The 12,314-nt window shown below is 39.1% G+C and overlaps 1 protein-coding gene across 2 annotated transcripts in view; it reads right to left on the bottom strand.

The window, feature by feature from the left end:
- The window catches only part of ITCH (itchy E3 ubiquitin protein ligase), a 64,052-nt gene that overhangs the window by 51,365 nt on the left and 373 nt on the right, over positions 1-12,314 (bottom strand). The gene's annotated exons all lie outside the window — the stretch shown is intronic.

Here is a 12,314-nt window from a genome sequence, read left to right as displayed (position 1 = left end):
TTAAACATTGGAACAGGCTGCCCAGGGAAGTGGTGGAGTCCCCATCCCTGGAGGTATTTAAAAGACGAGTAATGAGGCGCTTTTCCAACCTTAATGATTCTATGATTTATTAAGGGGAAATCATGTTTGACCAACCTGACAGCTTTCTATGACAAGATGACTTGGTAATTGAGAAGACAGCAGTGGATGCTGATTATCTTTGACGCTGTCTCCTACAACATCCTCATAGACAAGATGATGAAGTATGGGCCAGACAGAGGACTGTGGGGTGGACTGAAAACCTGGCTGAACTGCGAGGCTCAAAGGGTTGTGATCAGCAGTACACAGTCCAGTCAGGGGCCAGTCATTAGAGCTGTACCCCAGGAGTACATACTTGGCCGATACTGTTTAGCTTCTTCATTTATGACCTGGACAATGGGACCAAGCTCACTCTCAGCAAATACGCTGATGAAACAAGAGTTCCACAAAGGGAAGTGTAAAGTTCTGCACCTGGGGAGGAATAAACCCATGCACCAGTGAAGTCTGGGGGGCAGCTGGTCAGAAAGCAACTTTGCAGAAAACACTGGTCCTGTTGAACATGAACTAGCAATGCTTCCTTGCAGTAAAGAAAAAAAAGGGTCACCAACATCCTAGGCTGCATTAGGAAAAGCATCACTAGCAGGATGAGGAAGGTGGTCCTTCCCCTCTACTCAACACCGGTGAGACCACATCTGGTGTGCTAGTGTGTCTAGTTCTGGGCTCCCCAAATCAAGGGTGACACAGACATACTGGAGTGACACCAGCAAAGGGCCATAGAGATGATAAAGTGATTGGAACATGACATATGGGGAGAGGCTGAGAGAACTAGAATTGTTAAGCCTGGAAAAGAGAAAGCTTGGGAGGATCTCATCAGTGTGTATAAATACCTGAAGGGGGTATAAAGGGCTAAAAGAGATGAAGCAGACTCTCCCCAGCAGTGCTCAGTGATGGGACAATAGGCAGTGGGCACAAATGAAAATACAGGAAATTCCACTTAAAAACAGGGGATTTAGTTATTTATTTTACTGTGAGATGGTTGAACAGTGGAGAAGCTTGTCAAGAGAGGTTAAGTTGCCATCCTCGGAGATATTCCAAACCTGACTGAACACCTTACTGACTGCTTTAATTGGCCTCGGTTTAAGCAGATGGGTTTGGACTAGACGATGTCCAGAAGTCTCTTCTAACCTCAATTACTCTGTGATTCTTTGACTTCCCTAAAACAAACTCAGTAACTCCTGTTGTACCTGTCCTGTTGTTCTTCCTGCTTATTCTCTTTAGGTCTCTGTCTTGTAGCAGATTCCTCCTCTAAAGAGAAATCTATCAAGTCGGTTATATAGATTTAATTTTTTTTTTTTTTTCCAAACTGAGGTTCCCTTTCAGTGCCCAGTTATTGATTGCAGCTTAAGTTTTACTAGTGTGAATAGAAAGGCACAGACTGCATAAGCCAGCACGCACCTTCTTCAGGTTCAGTAATCTTCATCTTGAGTGTCATCTACTTTAACTTCTACAGCTTTTCCCAAGTCCTATATTAAAATTCAATGCACAAGCCTACACTAGATATTTTTTCTCACTTTTAAAAACTACTTTCATTTACCTTATTGCTGCTCTCTATTATAAAGAGCAAAGCAACACAGCTTGATTCAATCTTCTGCAAAATGTCCAAGACTGTACATACTGAAGTGTTAGCTAACTTCAATTAATGACAATCAGGTAACTTGAAATTGGAAAACATGCAAAAATCAAGGCCAAGTTCAACTGTCCTAACAGAAAGAATGCCATTGTACACTTCATATGCACACTGCTTTCCTGGCTTATTTTAATTCTCATAAAAAGAAACCTCATAAAACATTCACATATCACTGCCCTGGAACCTGTGTTATCCCTTCATTATTTATATAACATCAGAGATGGGGAAATCATTGAATATCATGGTTGACATTCTGTTTATTCAAAAAGACATCTTACTTTGCTATTGGCAGGTGTCCAACTGTTCATACCTTTAAGAATTTCCTTCATTTTAACTCATATGGTGATAACTTTCCAGAGCAAATCTGACAGTTACCCGTATGTTGCTCCATCTCTCTCCCACGCATTTATAAAGCCTCTGTCCCAATCTCTGCAGCACTTTCAATCAAACTCATTACTCTATTTTACATTAAAAATATCCCATGTGTGACAAATTTGGGCTGGAGTGTCACTTAAAGGATGTTGATCCTCTAACAGTTTCTAGAAGTTTCTCCTAGATATCTATATAAATTAATCCAAACCTCAGTGGGAAAGAATGGCAATGGAGTTTCACTTTGATACTAAAACCAAACAACAATGATGCTGCCAAAAATCCCAATGATATGTACAGGTAAATTGATCATGGAGGCATAATATAGCTGCATATCAAGCTGATAAATTCACATCAATGTGCTGTTCTACCACTTTAGCCTTATGGTTTTAACATATCCACTAACTTTCACTCATTTCACAGCTCCCAGTGCATACATTTAGCTTCCCTATCTCATTATTATAGAAATACTCACTTAGCACCACAGTTCAGATTACAGTTTTATGTTATTTTCCAATTAAAAAGGCGGAAATCATTAACCTTCACGAGCAAATTTCAGAAACTGCAGAACTTAATTTGATGCTCATAGGAAGAGAGATAAAAGACTGATATTAGTAGATATGTTGGAGAACCACTTAAGCTTTAACTAATTTGACTGGTTATTTTGTGATTCGGCATCAGAAGAAATAATGTTTTTTTTCACTTTGATACTAAAACCAAACAACAATGATGCTGCCAAAAATCCCAATGATATGTACAGGTAAATTGATCATGGAGGCATAATATAGCTGCATATCAAGCTGATAAATTCACATCAATGTGCTGTTCTACCACTTTAGCCTTATGGTTTTAACATATCCACTAACTTTCACTCATTTCACAGCTCCCAGTGCATACATTTAGCTTCCCTATCTCATTATTATAGAAATACTCACATAGCACCACAGTTCAGATTACAGTTTTATGTTATTTTCCAATTAAAAAGGCGGAAATCATTAACCTTCACGAGCAAATTTCAGAAACTGCAGAACTTAATTTGATGCTCATAGGAAGAGAGAAAAAAGACTGATATTAGTAGATATGTTGGAGAACCACTTAAGCTTTAACTAATTTGACTGGTTATTTTGTGATTCGGCATCAGAAGAAAACTAATGTTTTTGTATTACAGCTATTTTTAATTGTATTTCAAAGGCATTATTTTTGAAGTGTCAATAAGAAAAAATTTCTATATTATAAACTCTCACAGTAAAACAAAATACAAGGCTACCACCTTCTGTTTCACCATCCACCTTGCAGCTTTTAAACAAGTCACTTTAGAAGCAGTTATGTATTCAGTTATTAACAGAGGACAGCATCTACAGAGGATTTCGTAATCTCCGGCCATTAGTTTTTCTTCTTGTTTACAGCTCAATGCTTGCTTCAGCATATTTCCCCATTCCATTCTCAGTGCTACATTTCATTATTGATGCACGCCCTTATTCAAACAAACCTACATAGAGTTTTTAACTCTGGGGGGAATGGAAAAAAAAACAGAAAGCTTGACCGTTAAATTACACTATTATCTGTATTCATTACTAAGAATGACTTCACCCACTATTACAGTTGTTTTAAAGAACATTTTTAAAAGTAGCCTTTTGAAAGGCTGTTGTTTACCAGCAGTCTATAAACCCAGAACCAAAACCAGATCCTATCACTCGGAAGACTCAAATCTAGCAGATACATTTTTCAAAAGCATAATAAAGCTGGTATCTACATTAACCTAAACATTATTCTTTAGTATGTTCTGTACAGAACCGTACAGCACACAACACACCTTGTTTAAATGTTCAATAGCACTGATGAAGGTTCACACGTGTACAAAGGTACCTCCCTCTGGGGGTATAACAATGAAGAGAGCCCCAGATACACTTCCGTTTCTTTGCTCCCAAGAACACAGATAAAAGGGCCATGGAGGTATCCGTAGAAAGACACTGGCAAGTGATTTCACCTGACAAAAACTATCTTGCTAAACAGATTGCCACTGTAGGTACCTGAGCAATAATCCAAAACAGACTGCACAGATCTGCAATTCAACCTGGCAAGGCTCATCAAAGAAATGATGAATCATTCTCTACTACCAGTGACAACCACAAATCTGCAGATCATTTGAAATCTCTTGAAAAAGAAAGTTCTTTGTCACTTGCTGCTTGTACTTGCTTTAGCAAATTAGATGGTATAAAACACAGTTCCTCTTGATTAACTTTGAACTCAGCTGTAGGAAAAGAGCTACTGTAGCCAATGCACTGAAATCTTACAGTTAACTAGTTACCAAGGTATGAATATACATACGTTGCCCCATAAGAAAAATAAGCTGCTTCTCTGAATACTCTTAAGCATTACAAACAAAGAAACTAGAACTGGAATCCAGTATTTGCAACAAAATGAAGTAATATTCCTGTGTGCTAAACTCAATGCCAGCCAGAAATAAAGGTTTCATCCTTCCAACCTAAATTATGCATTATTAAAGTAAAGCACACAAATCCAAAAGATGTAATGGAAATGAGAATTTCTGAAAAAAAAAAAAGGAGATTATTTAAGTAAACACTGAGGTATCTGAAAGTCTACTATGGGTTGCTGTCTTTTCTAAAACTGCAAACTGCTGCAAGCAAAATCTTCAGTTCCAGAAGAATCATCTTCATGTTTTCTAATTGCAACAGAAGTCCATCACCTGCTTCCTAGGAATCTTTGGCAAGTGACCAGACAGCAACATGAAAGCATAGCCAGGAGTGGACAATACAACCATCCCAACCTTGCAAAATGCAACTGCTTGCTACATTCCAGCTCATGTCTCTCTGAAAAAGAAAACAGAAACTATAAGAAAAAGATGGCTTAGAACTGCACCACTATTTCAATATTCTCAGCACTTCCATTTAACTTGTTTTTTGTGGGGCTGCCCTAAAGCCCTTTTATCCTTTATCAGAAGATAAAGTAGACTTCTCTTCTGAAATCTTGGGTTACCCAAGACTTCCGACTGTAGTAATAAATAAAATCCTTGAATTAAAGTTTCAGTCTTTACGTCCTAGATCTTCTATATGAAGTACTGACAACTGCACATTTAAAAAAAGAACAGGATTATCTGCTAACAACAAACATTAATTGCATCCTTCAATTTCAAGGGAATCGCCATACTGCAGGGATACAGCTTAAAGCCCGCAGGTCTGTGAAGAAGCTTAGAACTGTCTCCTAAACTAAAACTTGACAGTGAGTCAGAGGTAACTGTACAGTAAGAGTGACAGAAATACAGTTGCTGCAGCTATCAGGGGAGCGCAGATGGTGAGCTCTACTGTGGCAGCTTGTATATTGCTGAAGGGGTGGTCCCACCTTCCCCTTTACGCTCCTCCCAGTCACAGAGTCCCTCCCTATCTTTGTGCCAATTCTAGTGCTAAATTGACATTTACTGACCTGTTTAAATTCATTAAAAAAAAAGCCTAGGGCCCCTGATAACTACAAAACAATTTATTTATTTTTTTAGTAACACAGGCATACTTTGCATGCCCTGGCAAAGTATTCTATACAAGGAGTGTAATTCAGTGTGAACACACTTATTACACCATACATACACGCCTTCACGGCTTACCTGTCCACGCACTATGTGGCAAACCAAAAAGGTACTCACATACTGAAGTAAAAGTATAGGCCCATAGGGTTATAATGCTATGTAATGACCTTCTTAATCAGCAAAGCATTCTTCCAGATACAAACCCTGAGTCTAAGTCACATGAAGAGTTCTGACAATTGTTCTTCTAAATTTTGTTCAGACTTTGTTTATTTAGTTTGTAATGCATAAGAACTGTGTTTGATTATAAGTCATGAAGGCAGAAATACAAAATACAAAGTACAGAGTTTACTATTTCAAAAATAGGAAGTGAAATTGCAAAAACCAAAGAAATCCCAGCTGTGGCACAGGCTTTCTCTCATAATAGATCCCATCCCTATCATTACCGTCTAACAAAGTCTCTCCCCTCTCAACTCCCACATCGTCCACCCTTAACTGTGAATTTAATTTTGTTGGTATCTTCTACGCTCAAACATACAGTTCACTGAGAAGTTCACAGCTTTGAAGTGAACACACATTAGTCTGAAAGCATTTTTACCTCTAATTTTGTTCAGACATTCACATCCCAGATGAAAGCAAGACTTTTCTTAAATGTTGTCTTTTGCCTTAATAACTCAAGTTGTCACTAATGCCATAAACATCTTGTAGTTCTGAGGGCCTGATGAGGGGTGGAAAGGAAGGGAAAAGAAAAAAGTAATGATATGCCACACCTCACAGGACTATGTTTAAAACCTTTAAACCATTGAGAATACCTAAATAAACCACCAGCAACGTCAACAGGTTTCCATACAGAGCAAATCCACTTGCCCAAATTAGATTTCAGAACAGGGGTTAAATACACTGATTCGATGGGTGCAAAAAAAGAACAATGAGAACACCATTGCCTTGTGATAGCTTATTCATTGACCTGAACTAGATTTTGTTCAGGCAAATGTTTAACAAATGTAGCATTGCTCTGGAAATTGGTCATTCTAATACACAGCACATGCCGCGTTTGCAAAAGACAAAAAGGATATTCTAATGTCTTACTGGTAAACTCAATTTAACAAGCACAAAATGGAGTACGCCAATTATCTGCAGAAGTACTGCCCATTGATAGTAAGTTTTCCTCTGTATCTTTAGGTGATGAACACTTTTAAATGGAATTAGAAATGTTACACATGGCCAGTATTTACTAAATAACACAATGTAAAAAAACCTTGAAAACACAGGTGACAGCTATTTAGTTTGGATAGCTATAGAAACTTTTTTAATGTAGATTGAGGTGGTCAGAGCATTTTCCTGAACCTTCAGTATTTCCTTCCTCTTTCCTGTTATCATTATACACATTATTCCCCTTCAAACTGCTGGAATAAGAAGCTGCTTTGAAGACTGCGTCATCGATGACAACACATGCACTGGATGAATCGCATACATTTAAGAACAGAAGCAGCCTTGCTATCCTTATACAAAAAACAAGTCAGTGTCACACTGTTACTTTTTATCTTCCAAGCTCCTGTATTTTCTTTTTTCTCACTTCCTTTGTAGAGTGAAGTGCCCTTCATATGCAGGATCGCCCCGGGGAGGTCTTGTCTTAATAGATAGGAAAGGGTGTTCAACTTCAGGTGAAATCTAGTGAAAATATGCAGCTCATCACTTTCACAGAAGTTAACAAGCCTGGTTAAAGATTAGACCAAACACATTATAACCTTATGAACATTTCTATATATTAATCACCACATTTTTTATCTAGTCTCTGAAATGATATATTTACAGCAGTAGGAAATACACGCATACCTATACACGCAAGGCACACATGCACTTGTAGAGGCAAACCCTATGAAAAGAAATTAATCAGAGTGATCCAAAGGTCAATTAACTCAGGCTCTGACAAGCCAAAGTAAAATATCTTTAAAATTGAGGAATCCTTATAAAGAACAAACTCACTCCATCTAGCTGCTTTGCAAATAAATCAAGAGAAGAACAGCTCATGGCACTGGCAGAGCAAAAATTAATGTGTCAGAAAAGTACAGATGCAGTATTTGGAGCAACAGGTCTTAATCCATTCAAATGTTTATGAAACCAGCAGTGAAGAAATAAAAATGTGGATATCTGTCCACTCTAGCTGTCAAGCAACAGTAACTATTATTAATATGTAATTAAAAGACAGCTAGCACTGGGGATAGGAGCAGGCACTAGGGATGGATACTGACCAAAAGCATGTTAAAAATTAACACAATCCACTCTTCTATGTCTCAGTACATACTCTTCAACTTGCTCAGCATCTAGTCTTCCTTAGCTTTTTTCACTGTACTGGATGAGGCAAAGCTAAAAAGGGCAGTAACCACTTACAAATGACTTGCACAGGCAAAAGTTCCATCACAATCATGTGAAACTGAAGGAATCAAAGAGCCCGTTTTATTTTTAAGTAAATGAACACGCTCCCAGTCACAAATTTTATATTCTTGATGGATATTTCACTGCAAATGGCTATCCATTTGACGAATTAATGAATAAATCAAAACCAGATTATAGACTTGTCTTTACTTTGTCTTTTTCTATTCAAGATAGCTTTAAACCTTAACTGATCTTTCTTTTCCTTAGTATTAAACTCTAAAAACATTACCAGGTATCTAGCTAATACTAAAAGAGAAAAAGTATGTCCAAAGGCTACCCTTGACAAAACGCTAGACTTATAAAGCATAGAAAACAGAGCATAAATATTTTAGAGAGGCCAATATTAACACCCTCTTCAAAGCTCCCAGCTTCTATATCACGACCTACCCAATCCAAAACCCAAGATCTCCACATTTCAGGTACAAGGTAAGTCACTTAACTTTCACTTTTTTATTAGAAACAGGGTTCCATACAATAAAAGTTTAACAATCCACCTGAAAAGAATAGGCCTTTTCTTGCTCAACAACAATACCATTTGAGTCTAAGCTGTGAACTTCAAAATCAATGATCGAAATGCAAACATGTAAGTAGTTCTGTTCATGACTGAAACAACAGGCCTCTCCTACCAGCACAGTTTAGAATAGCTCAGGCAGGTGGGTGGAAGGCAGGCATTATCAGTTTCTAAATGGGAGGACTGTAATAAAACTTTTTTTTAAAAAAAGAACAGTATATTAACATACTGCCAAGTTTTAAAAAATGATTTGAATAACCAGCGTAACAAGATCTAGTATCGTGTTTCCTCAGAGGGTGTCCTGGCTTCGGCTGGGACAGAGTTAATTTTCTTCCTAGCAGCTGGTACAGTGCTGCGTTTTGGATTTAGGATGAGAACAATGTTGATAACACACCGATGTTTTAGTTGTTGCTGAGCAGTGCTTACACTAGTCAAGGACTTTTCAGCTTCCCATGCTCTACCGACTGAGCAGGCTGGAGGTGCCCAAGAAGCTGGGAGGGGGCACAGCCAGGACAGCTGACCCCAACTGGCCAGAGGGACATTCCATACCATGGGATGTCATGCTCAGTACAGAAACTGGGGGAAAGCTGGCCGGGGGGGGCCGCTGCTCGGGAACTGGCTGGGCATCGGTCAGCAGGTGGTGAGCAATTGCATCGTGTATCACTTGCTTTGCATATTCTATTATCATTATTTTAGTTTACTTCAATTATTAAACTGTCTTTATCAACCCACAAGTTTGCTCACTTCTACTCTTCTGTTTCTCTCCCCCAGCCTGGCAGGGGCAGGGGAGTGAGCGCGCGGCTGTGTGGTGCTCTGTTGCTGGCTGGGGTTAAACCCCGACATGGGGCAGGGATGGGGGGGAAATCTGCCCTTGATGTTTTACCAGGAAGTTTGTTCTACGTCCCACTGTAGTAAAATTAGAAATTCGAGGCATAACGTAAGAGCTGGTCATATGAAACAGGGCCTTCGTTTCTTTAAAATGCTCTTTCCCTGTTTGTTACAATACTTTCATTTCTGTTACGTGTAACTTGCAATTCTTATATAGAAAAAGATCAATCCTTCAACTGCAGCAACTCTGCACTACAATAAGTAAAACTTGAATGCCAGTCACTTACAGAAAATGCTCAAGTCCATACTGCTTTATTCTTCAGATGAGAGGGATGAAGAAGAAAAACTACCTTTCCCTCTCCAAAATGTGGACACAGAATTAGCTCAGGTAACAGTCAAACCAAGCCCAAGAAGGATTGCCTAAAACCTTTAAAAATACTCAATTTATGAGACAGTAAAAAGTAAATATCTAGAAAAACAGAATACTCCCAAAGTAGACCATAATCATGGCTTGTCTGTCCTCTTCTGAGGTGAGCACACACTTTAAAGTGCTTCTATAGTTGGGCAAAGTACAGTTACAGTAAGCAGCTGAGGCAAATACTCTCCTCTAGGTTATGCACACATATTGGCTTTCCTTAGGTGTAAGGGCACAAAGTAGTTCCTTCAGTTACATATAAGTACAGCAGACTGGCAGAAATTAGAACGTTACATGAACATAACTGGATAGCCAAACAGAAAGGCTTAAAAATAAACAGCATCAGTGATAGCACTCCCAGAAGCTTCACCATTACCATTTGCAAGGGGTTTTTCTTCTGCTCTAACCCTACAGACTCTTTTCTTTGCTTTTAAGCAGAAATCAAATTGTTTTTGCTGCAACATGAAAAGCACTTCACTATGGTTGAATACTTTTACCACTTTGTTTAAAAGCTTAAAATTACAAAAGATGTTTGTTCAGATGCTATCATCGATTGATACTAACTGATAATGCTGTTGAGAAGCGACTTATCTATTGCATATGCTGTAAAATAGAAGAAAATTAATTTATTTTGTAAATCTCTCCTGAAACATATTTTTCAAGCAGTCCTAAGGCAAGCTTTCTTATAAACAATGATTAATTTAAACTCTACAAGAGAAACATCATGCTACTTTACTACGTGCCATCCTAGTAGCTTATTTATCCTGTAGGTAGCTTCCCCAAACCATTTTGAAACTTAGAAACAAGGAAACAAGACAACTTCATATTTCAGGTCTGTTTCACCACAGAAGAAACAGAACTTTAAGAAGGGAGAGAAAACTGAGGGAAGAAAATGAGGTGATGCTGCTTAACTAATAAATTCATATAAATAATCTCTTAATCTCTCTTAAGCCCCAAAATAACTGTTTAATCTGTAAGAAGCTTTCAAAGTTAGCACTCAGAAGTCTCAGTTATTTTCCACTGTAACATCATCTTTCACATGTACTGTATCGGTTCTTTGTTTTAAAGAGAAAAAATTCACTTTGGATCAGAATGCTACATATTATTCCGATGATCACTTGGAGGTGAATGCATTTGGTGTAGCAATTAAAACTGTCAGCCAAACCACAACTAAGAATGCACACTAGACCAAGTTCAGATTAAAACGGCTGTAGCAAAGCACAATGTAACTGTAATTAAATTAGAACTGCTTGGGACTTTTGCTGTAAGAGAGAAAATAATTTAAATTTGTTTTTTTCAAACAAGATTTTTTTTTTTTAAGCATTAAAATCCTCAGAACTGAAGACAGCTTGCAGTTCATGTTTCATTCTTAAACATCTATGCCTTTTTTCAGGTAAATACAAGGAAGCAATAGCTGGATCTACCGTCATTCTCTCAACATGGACTGTCTTCTTACAAATATCAGTCCGGATTTCTCTCCTTTTCACTTTGACAAAGATGAGTGGCAGGGTAGCAGAGACCAAACAAAACAATGAGAAACTCACTAAAATAAGCAATAATATATTGGGAAAAGATGGTCTAAAATACCCTGGTTTCTGATTTCTTCAATTCTAACTAAGCTATAAAGTTAAGTTTTGCTGGGGATATTTTCTGAAGCTTCAAGGGTGAAGGATGCCACACAAATGACAACAGATATCCCAAATGCTACACTCGCCTTTCTCTCTGCATCACACACAGACCTGAAGTTCTTTTGTCAATTTAACATCACAAATTACAGCTATTCAAACAATCTGAATTCTTGGATATCAGAACCAATTAGATAAAGGCATCCTCAAACACCCTCCTCTGCTTTTATCTGAATACTATTGACACACAAGGTCAAAGACACCATATTTAGAAGCGGGAGGGTTAACAGCTAGAACTTGTCCGCGTTTCCAAAATAAAGGGTGGCACTAGCGTTGCCATTCTCTTGTGTTTACAAGAGGGAACACAGTTCAGCATAAACCTCCAGCTATAGTCATGCTTTATCGCTGGGAAACATTACTTCAAGGCACGGCTGTACCCTGACAAGACAAAGGCAGCGAACCCTCGTAAAGCGGCAGCAGCAGCCTCATCTGGAAGGAGACCCCAGGACAGAGGGGACGCGCTCCTTAGAGTGGGCTGAATACAGAGGCTGGAAAGAGGGCTGTGCTACGGAACGACTGCCGGAAAGCAAAGCCTCTGACGGGAGCGAATCCCTAAGGCCTTAAGAGGGCGAAGGTTTAGAGGCTGATCTCAGCGACAAGGAGCCTGGAAAGGATGGCAGGGTCCGACCGGGGAGGGGAAGCAAATACTGCTGGGGACAACTGCAGCGAGCGATGCAGAGCTGGGGGAAACGGGCACTCCAGCGCGGGGTCCGGGCAGGTGCCCCCGCCAGCCGGAGCAGAGAAAGGGCTCCGCAGCGCAGGCCGGCAGCGCCGGAGAAGGGGCGGCGGGGCCAGGCAGTCCTCGCAGGGGAGCGCCGGCGTCCCGGGAC

The sequence above is a fragment of the Aptenodytes forsteri genome, unplaced genomic scaffold (genome assembly GCF_000699145.1).
Source record: "Aptenodytes forsteri isolate BGI_AS27 unplaced genomic scaffold, ASM69914v1 Scaffold295, whole genome shotgun sequence".
NCBI classification, from domain to species: domain Eukaryota; kingdom Metazoa; phylum Chordata; class Aves; order Sphenisciformes; family Spheniscidae; genus Aptenodytes; species Aptenodytes forsteri.
Note: the sequence above shows the minus strand (reverse complement) of the source record. Positions and strands in the feature narration are given on the sequence as shown.